General features: G+C 37.9%; 1 long non-coding RNA gene across 5 annotated transcripts in view; it reads right to left on the bottom strand.

Annotated features, from left to right (window-relative positions):
- The window catches only part of LOC124103316 (uncharacterized), a 76,329-nt gene that overhangs the window by 37,118 nt on the left and 24,088 nt on the right, over window positions 1-15,123 (bottom strand). For all 5 annotated transcript variants that reach the window (XR_006855167.2, XR_009228269.1, XR_009228270.1 and 2 more), the window contains one exon: window positions 8,318-8,437. This is a non-coding gene — a long non-coding RNA (uncharacterized LOC124103316). The remainder of the gene's footprint in view (window positions 1-8,317; window positions 8,438-15,123) is intronic.

Below are 15,123 nucleotides of genomic sequence, written 5' to 3'. Positions count from 1 at the left end.
AATCCATCCCATTTATTGATTCTTGATTTGAATTCTTGTGCTATAGGAGTTTTATTAAGGAAGTTAGGGCCTAATACAACATGATGGAGATTAGGGCCTACTTTTTCTTCTAATGGATGCAGTGTCTCTGGTTTAATTCCTAGGTCTTTGATCCATTTTAAGTTGAGTTTTGTGCATCATGAGAGATAGGGGTTTAATTTCATTTTGTTTCATATGGATTTCCATTTTTTCCAACATCATTTGTTGAAGAGAGGCTATTTTTTCTCCATTGTATGTTTTTAGTGCCTTTGTCTAATATAAGATAACTGTAATTATGTGGGTTAATCTCTGTGTCCTCTATACTGTACCATTGGTCTACCAGTCTATTTTGGTGCCAATACTATCCTGTTTTTGTTACTATTGCTCTGTAGTATAGCTTAAGGTCTGGTATAGTGATGCCACCTGCTTCACTCTTTTTGCCAAGGATTGCTTTAGCTATTCTGGGTCTCTTATTTTTCCAGATGAATTTCATGACTGCTTTTTCTGTTTCTATGAGGAATGTCACTGGGATTTTGATTAAAATTGCTTTAAATTTGTATATTGCTTTTGGTAGATCTTTCCATCTTCTAAAGTCTTTTTTAATTTCTTTCTTTGCGTTCTGTAGTTTTCATTGTGGTGGTCTTTCATCTCTTTCATTAGGTTGATTCCCAAGTATTTTATTCTTTTAGGCCATTATAAATGGGATAGTTTTTCTCATTTCCCTTTCAGAAATTTGTCACTGATATACAGAAATGTCTTTGATTTATGGGTGTTGATTTTGTATCCTGCTACTTTGCTTAATTCGGTTCTAGAAGTTTTTTGGTGGAAGTTTTTGGGTCTTCTAGGTATAGAATCATATTGTCAGCAAATAGTGCTAATTTGAGTTCTTCTTTTCCTATCTGTATCTCTTTAATTTCTTTCATCTGTCTGATTGCTCTGACTATGTTAAATAAAAGTGGTGAAAGAGGTCATCCCTGTCTTATTCCAGGTTTTAGAGGGAATGCTTTCAGTTTTTCTTCATTTTGAATGATGTTGGCCTGGGGCTTAGCATAGATAGCTTTTATGATGTTAAGATAGGTTCCTGTTATCCTAGTTTTTCTAGCGTTTTGAACATGTATGGGTGCTGTATTTTGTCGAATGCTTTTTCTGCATCAATTGAGATGATCATGATTCTTATTTTTAAGTCTATTGATGTGATTAATTGCATTTACTGATTTCCATATGTTGAACCAGCCTTCCATCCCTGGGATGAACCCCACTTGTTCGTGGTACACTATCTTTTTAATATGTTTTTTTTTTGTATTTGATTTGCCAGAATTTTATTAAGAATTTTTGCATCTATGTTTATTATCAATATTCGTCTGAAGTTTTCTTTCTTTGATGTGTCTTTGCCTGATTTTGGAATCAGGGTGATATTGGCCTCATAAAATGAGTTTGGAAGTGTTCCCTCTTTTTCTATTTCCTGAAATAAATTGAAGAGTACTGGTATTAGTTCTTCTTTAAAGGTCTTGTGGAACTCAGATGTGTATCCATCTGGTCCTGGGCTTGGTTGGTAGGTTTCTGATGGCATCCTCTATTTCCTTGCTTGAAATTGATCTGTTTAAATTGTGTATATCATCCTGATTCAATCTGGGCAACTCATTTGCCTCTAGAAATTTGTTGATGCCTTCAATAGATAATCTGTGTTTTTAAAAGCCCTCCAGGAGATTCTGCCTTGTGCTCAAGGTTAAGAACAGGAACTCAAAGCCATTCCAATTACCTATTCCCTCTTGTTAATGGCCGGCAGGAAGCCTGATTTATTATCTTTTGATGTGGACAGAGCTGGGCTTGATAGAAGAATTCCACTTCCTTCAGACTGATGGTGCATGCCTGTAATCGCAGTGACCTGGGAGCAAGAGGCAGCAGGATCACAAGTTCAAGGCCAGCCTTAGCAATTTAGCAAAGCCTTCAGCAATTTAGGGAGAGTCTCTCTCTCTCTCTGTCTCTGTACTGGGTATTGAATCCAGGAGGCACATTGCCACTGAGCTACATCCCTAGCCCTTTCTTCTTCTTCTCCTCTTCCTCTTCTTCCTCCCCCTTCCTCTTCCTCCCCCTCCTCTCCTCTTTCTTCTTATTTTTTGAGACATGGTTTTGCTGAGTTGCTGGGGCTCACCTGAAATTTGTAATCCTCTTGCCTCAGCCTTCCAAGTTGCTGGGATCACAGGTGTGTGCCACCACAATTACCCTAAGAATCCCTTTCAGCTGGCTTGCTAGGGGTTTTAAAGACTTTATTTGAAAAATGGGTAAATACCAGGCTACTGCCAACCATGCCTCCAGCTTCTCCCCAGTTTAGCTGAGGGAGAATATAGGTCTCAATTTGTCAACCCTTTATCTTGAGCCAAGAAGTAACTAAAACAAAAATAGAGCCAAGCAGGTTGTAGTCAAAGATTGGAATTTTTCATATTGAAAGGATTTTTTCCCTTCAAAATTGCCTGTTTTTGGTTCATGCTATGATTTGGATATGGTTTGTATGTGTTCCCAGAGGTTCAAATGTTAGGTCCTCACTGTGGTAGGGTTGAAGTGATAGGAACTTTAAGAATTGGGGCCTTAAGAAAACTAGGGGCATACCCTTGACAGTGATTATGTTTCTCTGATTTCTGGTCTTGTAAAGTGATCTTTTATTCTGCACTACTGCCATTTGTAGTGCATGCATTTGAATGTCCTGAACTGTGAACAAAATAAACCTCTTTTCTTTATAGAGTTAACCAGCTTCAGGCATTTTATTGTAGTAATAGAAAACTGACTGATACAGTTTCTCTGTAAGGACTGTAGTTCATCTTGGGCTGTATGCAGTAAGCCTGTCTTCTATTTAGACTCTGCTGGAGTCATTGTGTAGACTTGCTGTGCTGCCAATGTGTAATGAGCTCTGTTTCAATCTCTACTCCTTTCTCCTAAGCACTGGCTATGACCAATAGATTAATCAACATTTACAAAGAGAAAGAGAAGCTTATACTCTTGGAATTTTAATGATAAACCAAAGGAATTTAAATGGTTAATTTTTTTTACCCTATTTAAAATTGGGAAATATCCCTAACACAGATTTCAAGATACCTCACTAGCCTTCCCTGAACTTCCTCTTACTCCAACCCATCTTAATTTTTTGTTTATCTATACTTCAACTTAGATTCTGCTCAGTTAGACAAACTGATGGCCATTTCCTTCCCCATGTGATTAGGCTCTTCCTATTGCCCCAAACCTGGTCTTTTTCTTTCCACCAAATCCTCAAACATTTAAAATCTCTTTTAAAGATTCATCTCTAAGAAACCAGATCTTGCTGATCCCCATCTGGCTCCAATTACCTCATTTATTCCAAGATCCTCTTTCTCCTCCAGGCATAGAGTTATAGAAATTTTTGGCTTAGAGAGTCATCTTGTTTTTATGTGATGAGTTTGAGATCTCTAAGCAGTCAAGGGACAGAGCCAAGATTAGAACCTTCTAATTTCTTTTATCTCCATCACCACCACCACCACCATCATCATCACCATCTCTTCAGTATTCTCCACACAGTTTTGAGTAATGTACTTTATAACCATTACTGATTGCTTGGATCCTTAAAAAAATATTTTTGAGATAGAGCTCTTCACGGTGTTGCTCAGACTCATCTCAAATTTGTAATCCTCCTTCCTCAGCCTCCTGAGTAGCTGAACTCTTTTTCTTTATATCCCAAATGATTGCTGTTTCATCACTCAGTGTGTGTCCATCATGCTTAAGCTTCAAGGAGGCCAGAGTTTGTGCAGTGGAAGAAGCATAGACATTGATGCAGGAAATCCAAAGATTTACATATGAAATGTCAGATATTAAAATACAACTTACTGAACTGAAAGAACAGGAAAGCTAAGGACCATACTGATCATAATATCAGGAAATGTGACCCTACTCTTGCCTAATAGAAGTCATAGGAGTCCATGAGTATGAAGATTCTAAATTCAGATGGGCCTGTCAATTGCTGATAGGGTGCTGTGCTAACCTTGGCTATTGTACACCTGACAGCAATCAGTCAGGAGACTGTAGCTAACCCAATACAACTGGCAGCTCCACTACTTGTCCTGTGGGGGCTAAAATGGTGAAGTGATATAAAGCAAGTGCCTCCGTGGTCCTGTTGATAAAGCTGAGAGAATGAAGCAGAACTTCAGAAAAGCAGAGATGAGAGGCAGTAATCTTGGGTCCAGATTCACACCCCACCTCTTTGTGTGGTCTATACAAACCCAGTAAATCCACCAGACCCCTTCTCCCCGCATCACGCTTGAACCAGTTGAATGTGTTTCTTTTGCAACCAAGAAGTCTTGACTAAGGCCCTCATCTTCTCCATGGAGCTGAAAGATGAACCAGGGTTGCCAAGGACTCAGGACTTTGTTTCTTCTCTTAGGAGGCCATGCTTATCAGTCTGATCTTCTGTGATCAGATCTCACAGTCACGGTTATTTTTCTCAGTCCCATCCCCCATCCAGGCAAACACAGCAACCATCCCCAGTCTTCAGCCTTCACTAACTTCATTTCCTCTCAGTTACTTCCTTCAGAAGAACTGAGAGGAGGCTTATTTGGTTGGGGACAGAAACAAGCTCAAAGCTTTGTTAATGTGAATCTAACTGGCCTTTAGCTTTTTGCCTTTCCCTACCTGTTGGGAGGCAGAAAGGTTATTGGTCCAGCTTTCGTCACTAGCACCCCACCATCATGATTTTTGACATTTTCACATAAACCTGTATAAATATTTTCTTAATTTAAAAAATGGACTTTCTTTTCTTTTATCTTCACCTATGACATTAGTGAGACCCCTATGGGTTTGCTATACATATTGTATTTTTTCTAATATATATTAAAATGCGAAACTATTAAAATAAAAAAATTTACAAATTTATAACATCTTTTAAAAATATTTTTAGTTGTAGATGGTCATAATACCTTTATTCTATTTATTTAGTTTTATGTGGTGCTGGGGATCAAACCCAGTGCCTCTCATGTGTTAGGCAAGTCCTCTACCACTGAGCCACAACTCCAGCCCCCACTTTATATCATCTTAAGGAACATTAATATGTGTGTGGGTTTTAGGGCCAGACAGACCTGGTTTCAGGTCTTAGCTCTGCCTCATAACACTTATATGTCTTTGGATGAGCCACTTTCTCTGGACTCCATTTTGAAGCTCAGTGATAGAACACTTGCCTAGCATGTATAAGGGTTTGATCCAGAAACACAAAATAAATACACTACAATTTTGCCATAAGTGTGTATTCCTTAGAATCAGATTGAGGGTTAGATGGGATACATGTATGTATTTACTTATTTAATGTTTTTTTTTTAAGAGACAGGGTATGTCTATGTTGCCCAGTCTGGCCTCAAACCGTTGGACTCAAGTGATCCTCCTGCCTCAGTCTCCTAAGTACCTGCAACTGCAGGCATAAGCACCACATCTAGCTTTTTTAATTTTTTAAAAATGGAATAAATTTAAACATAATGAATTTCCACTGCTTAGCACAAGCCCCAGCATACAGTAGGTCCTCAGGTGATGTTAACAATTACTGGCAATACTATACCCTCTGCTCCACTTTGTCTGTTCCTCTTTATTTCCTTTTTTTCCCTTCTCAATCTGTTTGAAACAGACACCAACATGAAATGGGTTTGTTTACTGAAGTATATGAAACGAGTACAAATCCCTTCAGCATAGAGATCTGGCTGTGGTGCATCCTCTAGTTCCAGGTTTATAGTATCTAGTGATGTGACTTATCACCCCATTGTGCTTAGGCGGCTGAGATAATGGCAGTTTGTTACTATATAGTTTCCAAGGTGTTCAGAACCTTCGTGGACATTCTATAATGTCTCAATTAGGTGTGAATGAACAAATGTAATGTCCTCATTTTTCTGGTGGGGAACCAAGGACACTCTGCATGGCACCTGGTTCACAGGCCAAGATACTGCCTTAGAACATTCTCATATTGACCTGGAAGGTGTTCATGGAAGTAAGCAAAAAAGTGTTCTATGCACAAATAAATCTGTGGACACTGAATTTTAAAAAGTTAAAACACATTTCTGCAAGACTTGTCAATCTTTAATAAAAATGATATGAATTATGATTCTTCAACAGAGAGAGAAAGCATATATCATTTTCAAAATCTGACCATTAAGTATACCTACTTAGGAATTCTTTTTTGGGGGGAAGGGGTGGGTACTGGAAACAAAATCCAGGGGTGCTTAACCACTGAGCCACATCCCCAGTCCTTTTTATTTTACTTACTTTTTTATTTTAAGACAGAGTCCCACTAAGTTGCTCAGGTGGGCCTTGAACTTGCAATCTTCCAGTCTCAACCTCCCAAGGTCACTAGGATTATAGGCATGTGCCATCATGCCCAGCTCTACTTAGGAATTCTTAAGATAGGAATTCTGTTTTGTTTGTTTGTTTGTTTTTGGTTTTTTTTTTTTTGGGGGGGGGGGTTGCCTTTGTTAATGCTTTATTCACTCAAATCAATATAATTTCATTCTATAGGTTCTTTTTGTTTTTTAAAGAGAGAGTGAGAGAGGGAGAGGGAGAAAGAGAGAGAGAGAATTTTAATATTTATTTTTTAGTTTTCGGCGGACACAACATCTTTGTTTTTGTATGTGGTGCTGAGGATCGAACCCGGGCCACACGCATGCCAGGGGAGCACGCTACCGCTTGAGCCACATCCCCAGCCCTCTATAGGTTCTTAATCCAGAAAATGACAACCCTTAATGCACTGCAACAAACATAATAAATTCACAGCAAACAATTCTAGATTAATTCTAAGCAATGCAAACCCGCTTAATCATGACAGGCTCATGACAGACATTTACTGAGTCAAATTATGTGTGAAGACTAAAGATAGGAATTCTTAAGATCCTCAGAACACTAGTTTGGGAAGCAGGACCTTCACTGATTATATTGGCATAAATTCTACCCCTCCAGCTCCCTTCTGTTATAAAAGCAAACTGTTCTTTCTTGCTAAAACCAAACCAAAAAAATATCTGAAATAATGCTACCCCCAGATCACTTAGTCCTATCCTAAAAATTAAGTTCATTCTTGTACTGCTTATTGCCACATGCCTGGAGAATTAATATCCTCCATAGCTTATCTTTTTATTTTATCTGATTATGTATGATCACAATACCTTCATTTATTTACTTATTTTTATGTGGTGCTGAGGATTGAATCCAGTGCCTCAAAAGTGCTAGGCAAGCACTCTACCACTGAGCTCCAACCCCAACCTCTTAGCTTATCTTTGGTCACCTACCTGTTTGCTGATATATAATATTTCAACTCTCATTGTGGTTCTTAACTTCTTTGGTTAATTTGAAATTTTTCCTTTTCAAAAATTTTTGAGAACTTTGGGCTGGGGCTGTAGCTCAGTGGAAGGGCACTTGCCTTGTATGTGTGAGGCATTGGATTTGATCCTTAGCACCACATAAAAATAAACAGATAAAATAAAGGCATTCTGTTCATCTACAACTACAAAAAAAATTTAAAAATTTTTTTGAGAACTTGAAATAACATGAGAAATCACTTCAAATTTTAAATAATAAATATTGATTGAAAGAAGAAATGCATATGTACCTTATCCAGAAAGAAAGACAAATCATACAGACTTAATCATAAAGACTGAAAGACAATAACACTTCTAAAGTGGTTCTGACAAATGGAATCAAAGAATCTCATCTCTTGACACAGTCTGTTTTTCAATTCTGAAGTGATTTATTTATGTGGTTTGTTGTTCTTTTTACAGAGCTGTGGATCAAACCCAAAGCCTTGAGTATGTTAGGCAAGAAATCTATCATGAGCAACATGTCTAGTTCTCCTTTGTTTTAGTTTACAGATGAGGTGTATTATGAATCCTTGGAATTATCTTGACTCTGTTTCTTATTTGGGTGTTGTTATTTATTTATTTATTTGGTACTGGGGGTTGAACTCAGGGGTGCTTTACCACTGAGCCACAATCCCTAGCCCTTTTAAATTTTTATTTGGAGACAGGGTCTTGCTAAGTTGCTTAAAGCCTCACTAAGTTGCTGAGGCTGATCTTGACTTGTGATCCTCCTGCCTCAGCCTCCTGAGCTGCTGGGTTTATAGGCATGCACCACTGCACCTGGCCCTCGTTTGAATGTTTAATATAAAACACCTCGGGGGAACAAAAGAAAATGATAAGTATTGAAGTATCTGATTTAGAAATATGAAGTATATCCTAAAATACATAACCACACAGAGAACTCCTCTATTATACCACAGTGGGAGATCAGAACTAATCCCAGGTTATAGACTCACCTTGATTATATCAGACTTTTACTTAGCAAAGTGGCCATTTTAAGGATTGACAAGAAGTTTTCTCCTGCAGATGAGGCTTCCTTGTTAGAAGAGGAATGAAGCACAGTTAATGGAAAGAACCTGAAAAAGAGATAGCGTGATTAAAAGAGGACTCATGCTTTGTTCATTTTTGCTTTTTTTTTTTTTTTTTTTTGGAACCAGGGATTGAACTCAGGGGCACTTAACCACTGAGCACATCCCCAGCCCTTTGTTTGTGTTTTGTTTAGAAACAGGGTCTCACTGAATTGCTTAACACCTCAATAAGTTGGTAAGGCTGGCTTTGAATTTGTGATCCTCCTGAGCCCCTGGGATTACAGGCATTTTTGCTTTCTGAAAAGGTTTGAGACAGCTTGAAAGAAAAACATGCATATTATAAAGTTAGAATCAGATTTTTTTTTTATTTGAAGTACTAGGGATTGAACAAGGGCCTCCTGCATGCTAGGTAAGTGTTTCACCACTGAGTAACACCCCCATCCCTTTTTATTTCATTGTGAGACAAGGTCTCACTAAATTGCCCAGGTTGACCTCCAACTTTCGATCCTCCTACCTCCGCCTTTCCAGCAGCTGGGATTACAAACGTGAGTCACCATGCTAGGCCTTTTAGATCTTTATCTATTTCTGAATCATGCCTCATGTTAACTGTAGGTCATTTGGGACTCATTTATACATTGCCCTTACTTCAGGACCCAGCTGATGAAGACTGTCATTACTGAATAGGAAACACTGATGATAGCTAGAGCAAAAGAAAAAAAGAACACAGTACATATGGTTCTCAAATCTCTTGCCTGGAAGTAACACTTCCACTCATATTTTGCTGACCAAAGTAAGTTATCAGGTTATGCCTCATTTTAAAGGACATAAGGATGAAGAACTTCCCTAAGAGTTTTACGTAGAACAATAATTATCAGAATCCCATAGCCTCAAACTAGATCCCTTGCCGCAGAGGCTGACACTGTCATGAATGTGATGCATATTTAGATCCTATTATATATTTTTACTATAAATACACTATACTACATATACAATATAGTTTTCATTTATGTATTTTATAAAATACTTGTGAATGTCATCAAACTTTTTTTTTTTTTGGAGCGGGGGTTATCTTACCAGGGATTGAACTCAGCGGCACTTAATCACTGAACCACATCACACCCCAGCCCTGTTTCATACTTTATTTAGAGGAAGGGTCTCACTAAGTTGCTTAGCGCCTCGCTTTTGGGGAAGCTGGCTTTGAACTCGTGATCCTCCTACCTCAGCCTCCCAAGCTGTGCCACCGTGCCTGGCGTCATCATACTTTTTATAATGTTTTACTTGTGTGTGTGTGTGTGTGTGTGTGGTACTGGGGATTGAACCCGTGGACTTGCACTTACTAGGCAAACACTCTACAATCCTCAACCCTTTAAAAAATTTTTTTTTTGTTTTAAGACAGGATCTTGCTATGTTACCCAGGTTGGCCTTGAAACTTGTGATTCTCCTGCTTCAGCCTCCCAAGTAGTTAAGATTACAAGAGTACACCCTGCAATGTTTTAAAATTTTTAATTAACATTTTACTCTCACCATTTATCTATGTTGAATCATACAGATCTGGTTCAGTTACTTAATTCTGCACTATAAATATGCTGTGATTGGAAGCAAATTACTTCCAATTTTTTTATTATTACTGTTAGCTTTAAGCAGGTATTTTTAGGGACAACCATCAATATGCTGCAGGGATAGGTGGAAAGCTGCTGTTCCTTTAAGTAACCGTTTACAAGTCTTCAAAGTTATTATTATTATTTTATTTAAGTAAGGCCCTCCAGAGAAACTTATAAGGAACCAGCCAAAATCTCTGAGTCACTCTGACCCACCCTTTCTATATGACCTAGAATAAACTTTGCTCATTATAATACTAAATTCTCCACCCAGAGGCATTCTTGTTGGCCATTTTTTGAACATGAAATGTATAAAGAACATTATCTCCAACTGAGCCCAGGAATGTTTCCACCTCTACATGTGGTAATGAGCCTTCCTTATATGAATATGCACAAGTCTCCCAATAAAAGTCCCTTGCTTGGGGAGCCACTGCATTGAGAAATATCTCCAGTGCTCCCCTTACTTGCTGCAATTGACAAAGTTTCCTTCAGTCATTTATTTCCTGATTGTACGTATGGGCTTCACATTCACCAAGGGCAAACCCATTGCATTCAGTTACATTACTAATAGTGGGGTATTGTAAAATATGTTTGGGAAATTCCCTGGTATTCTTTCTCAACTGGGTATAATAATACAAACACTAATGTCATAATGCAACCACTGTATGTAATAAATCAACTTCTCTCCTGTGCAAGTAGAATGATACTAGTTATATGCCATCCTTGGAATCAGTTATTCTAGTTCTATGCTATAGTTCAGAAGAAGAATGTCAGTTTGAGAAAGGTCATTCAGAACTCTAAAGTAGATGTGAGGTCTCAAACTACAAATATTTCCAAACTTGCTAGATATTTTCAAATTATTCTAAAAAATGGACCTTGTGATTTACCCTTCTGTCAGATGTGTATGAGTTCTCATTTTTCTATGTATGAACCAATGCTTATTATTGTCAGACAGTTTAATTCTAGTCAGTCTCATGGGTGTGAAATAGTGTCTCATTATCAGTTGAGGTTGCATTTCCTTGATTACTAGTCAGGTGAAGCAATTTTTTCATATCTGACTATTCAGTTTCTTTTTCTGTTCATTATCGGTTCAAACGTCTGGTTCATTTCTCTGCTGGTTTTTTTTTTTTTCTGTTGATGTATAGTAGTTTTTTATACCTTTTGAATCTGTTGCTTCACCTGTTACATATATGGCCACCTTCAGGTGATTCTGATATATCTTCCACCTATACATCATCCACAACCACCATGGACATGACTTCTATCTCAAACATTTTATATTTCTATGTATTGACTCCCTCTTTCCAGGTATGTGCCTGTGAGTGCTTGGGCTCTCTCTCTCTCTCTCTCTCTCTCTCTCTCTCTCTCTCATCCAAGCTAGGAAATTTTAAACAATACTACAAAGAGTTTTTTAAATATATAGCTCCTTTTTTTTTACTGTTGTTGTTGTTGCACTCCTGGGATTGAACCCAGGGGTGCGCTACCATTGAACTATATCCCCAGTTCTTTTTATTTTGAGACAGGGTTTTTTTAAGATGCCTAGGCAGTCCTAGAATTGCAATCCTCCTGCCTCAGCCTCCTGAGCTTCTGGGAGTATAGGCATGAGTCACTGTGCTAGATGCATTTTATATATTCCTTCTATTTCTAAGTAACTGCTTCTGTGAACAGAGGTCATGTTCTAATCTTACCTAAATTGCAAGTGATATTTGAATGGACAGATCTGTATAAGGCTGTGTTTGATGAAATACATTTAAATTGTTATTTAAAGATGAGGCTGTCCAATGCCTTCCTCATAGAGGCTGTCTTTGACCCATCAGCCAGTAGAACTGTTAAAAATAAGCTGACTACTTATTTAAATGAAACTGGATTTGTGGTCACCTCCGAACAGACCAAGGCTGAGCTGTCAGTGGTGCCCAGTTCCCATGAATTGGCAGTAGTATCTTGAAAAGGGAGAATTAGCTTAAAAGATGTTCTAAGTGCAAAAATAGTGTAGTAATTACAGGAGTAAGTGGAGAGTCAAACTTTTCTTAAAATATCAACCTTACTAAAATAGACTGAGTGTGGTGGTGTGTTAGGATCATGAAGTTACTTGTGGTATTTTTTTCTCTATTTTCCAAATGTCCTATAATAGATTTATACTCTAGTAATTATTAAAAAATCATAATGAGAACCAAAACTGAAATGTAACCCATTAGGATTCTCTATTTCTCAAGTAGGCAGGTGTTGGCCTTATGTGGGAAGAGAAATCAAAGGCAGAAAAGTGTAAGGGTCCTTCCCATTTGCAGGATTTGAAAGTAAAGTTGAAAGTGCTGGAACGCTGCAGGCTTTTCTAGGTTGTGAGAAGAATTAGCCAAACGCTGAGAATGAGAATGTATTGAAAAATTACTGGTGAAGGAAGGAGAGGAGTGGAAAGGAGCAAGAAAGGAAAATGGTGGCTTGGCCAAGTTCAAGGGTATCCTGGAATAGAAAGCAACATTTGAGAAAAAAACATCTTCTTGATTATTGGGAATATGCAAAGAGCTCCTCTTTAATATGCAGGGCATTCAAAGCAGGGAGAACAAGATGTTTATGTTCCATAAAAATATAATTAATTAAATAAACCAGTTTAGCTTTTGACAAGTCTCTGCTAGCCATGTGCTTCTGCTTTGGCTCATTGGTGCTTTGTATTCAATATAATCATGCAATGAAATTATTCTCAATGTGTTGTCATCTATGTCTTCAGTGTTTCTCATAAATAGCCAACATTTTTCTCCTGTATTTATTTTTGTTTTTTTGGTACAAGGGATTGAACCCAGGGGCAATTAACCACCGAGGCACATCCCTATCCTTTTTTTATTTTTTATTTTGATAGAGGTTATCACTAAGTTGCTGAGGCTGGCCTCAAACTAGTAATCCTCCTGCCTCAGCCTCCCAAGTCCCTGGGGTTACAGGAGTCCACCACCACACCAGGATCTCCATATTTATTGACATATAGAGAAAAAGACACTCATGATATAAAATAAAAAAGAATGCAATATAAGATTTTATATATATAGGGCTGGGGTTGTGGCTCAGTGGTACAGTGCTCACCTAGCATGTTTGAGGCACTGGGTTTTTATCCTCAATACCACATAAAAATAAATAAAATAAAGGTGTTGTGCCTATCTACAAATAAAAATATATTTTAAAAAGATTTTATATATAGTATAATCTTGATCTTATTAAAAGTCTCTCATACTGATTTATATGAATCATTAAGAGAGAGAATGTGCTGTAGAGTAAAAAGCATGGTCTTACTGTCAGGAAAGACAAGGGTATGAATATTGTCTCAGCCACTTACTAGCCACTTGTCTGAACTGGGCAAGTTTCTTAAGATCTCTGACCTCCATTTGTTTTGTCTGCCAGATAGAGGGGCATCAGGGGAAGGATCACATTTATTTTAGGAAAATTAAATTAGAATACATTGAATAGAATACTTGACACACAGAAAGCACTTGATAAATGATCTTATTATTTTGAGAAGAAAATATAAAAAGTCAGCTTCCTGTGTGTAAGACTGTGTAGTTGCATGGGCTCCATACTTGGTTTAACAACCAACAACAACAACTCTGCTGTTGCCCTCTTTTGATAATTTTAGAACAAGGAGACTTATATTTTCATTTTTCACTAAGCCCTACAAATTTTACTCATGCACATGCATTTGCATGTGCAGGAAAACATTAAAAAGCAACAAACCAAAATATAAACTGTGTTTATAAAAGCTGGCTTTTATTTTATTTTCTCCCTTATCCTTCTGAATAATCTATATTTTCTATAATGAACATATATTACTTTTCTGATGAGGAAAAATAAGTGAATATGCACATGTTCTTTTATAAAATTATCCTCCCCATTTTGCAGATGAGTAAAACCAAGGTAACACAAAGGAAATGACTCATCTAACATCACACAGCAATCAGTGTCTTGTTATGACAATGCTCAGGAAACTGCACTTCCATTTCTGCACCAACTCGCTTAGGTCTGTGCCACCAACAGTTGTTTTTTTTTTTTTTTTTTTTTTGATAAGAACCTCTTTGGGCATCTGCTTGGTTTGGGGACCCAGCACTACACTCTGCAGCAGGGGTCCACCTTTGGAAGCCCAGGATCAATTAGTATGCACTCATCTGCTGGGACTTACTGCTAGAGGAGGTACAGAAGTAAGAAGCAGGGCTGGGGATGTAGTTCAGTGGTAGACTGCTTGCCTAGCATGTGCAGGGCTGGGTTCAATCCTCAGCACCGGAAGGGAAAAAAAAGTCAGAAGTAGAAGCACAATCTCTGTTCTCATAAGGCTTTCAGCAGATTCTAACAGTTGTATAGGAAATAGTAACATCAGTAAAACACACAAACTCTAAATGTAAGAACAGTGGTGGAAGCAGAAGAGTAAGAGGTTGCCAGAGGAATAACAAGAACACTTGACACAAAATCTTTTCACTAGGGAAGTTCACAAAGAAAAAGGCTACAAGCTTTGCTCCTTTTGATTTTCCCCAGATACCATCTGTGAAGGTGTCCAAAGCCGAAGGAGATATAAATGTCACCGTGAGTATGCATTTTGCATATTCCATAATTCACATGTTGAAGATCTTCTTTGACAAACTGCTGAAAAGGTATATTTCACCTTCACAGTAGCTGCAGCAACAGCTCACCCCTGTGCTTTGGCATTTTCCCTCTGCACTTTCTCTTCCTGTTTCCTTTGGCTGGTAGTCCAAATCTGAACCATTTTTGCACTGTGGCCCACCTTGAGGGTCTTGTGAACATCCATGCATTTTATCTCTTCCCTGATCCTACCGCCTCCAAGAATTGCACTTACAATTCAAGTTTCTCTCAGCAGTACAATAAGGAGGTCTTCAAAAACTAGTACCTTTAAGGAACTTCTTATGATATTTCTGGCAGAGGCTCTGGGCTGATGTAAAGGAGAAGAAGGGAAAAGAAGGGAAAGACTCAGGAGGGTAAAACTGCCAGGCTTATCTCAATGACATTAATATTAGCTTCATGTGTTGGGTTCTTCTTCCTTTCTGTCAGGCAGGTAATTCTCTTTACATTCATGATCTGATTTAATTTAATCATCACAATGATCTTTATAAACTAGACGGTGTGTTCCCCATATTTATAGGGTAAGAA

The sequence above is a fragment of the Marmota monax genome, unplaced genomic scaffold (assembly GCF_021218885.2).
Source record: "Marmota monax isolate L192 unplaced genomic scaffold, Marmota_monax_Labrador192_F-V1.1 WCK01_AAM20220418_F8-fsc00163, whole genome shotgun sequence".
Lineage (NCBI taxonomy): Eukaryota > Metazoa > Chordata > Mammalia > Rodentia > Sciuridae > Marmota > Marmota monax.
The sequence above is the reverse complement of the archived record's forward strand: the minus strand, read 5'-3'. Positions and strand labels throughout refer to the sequence as shown.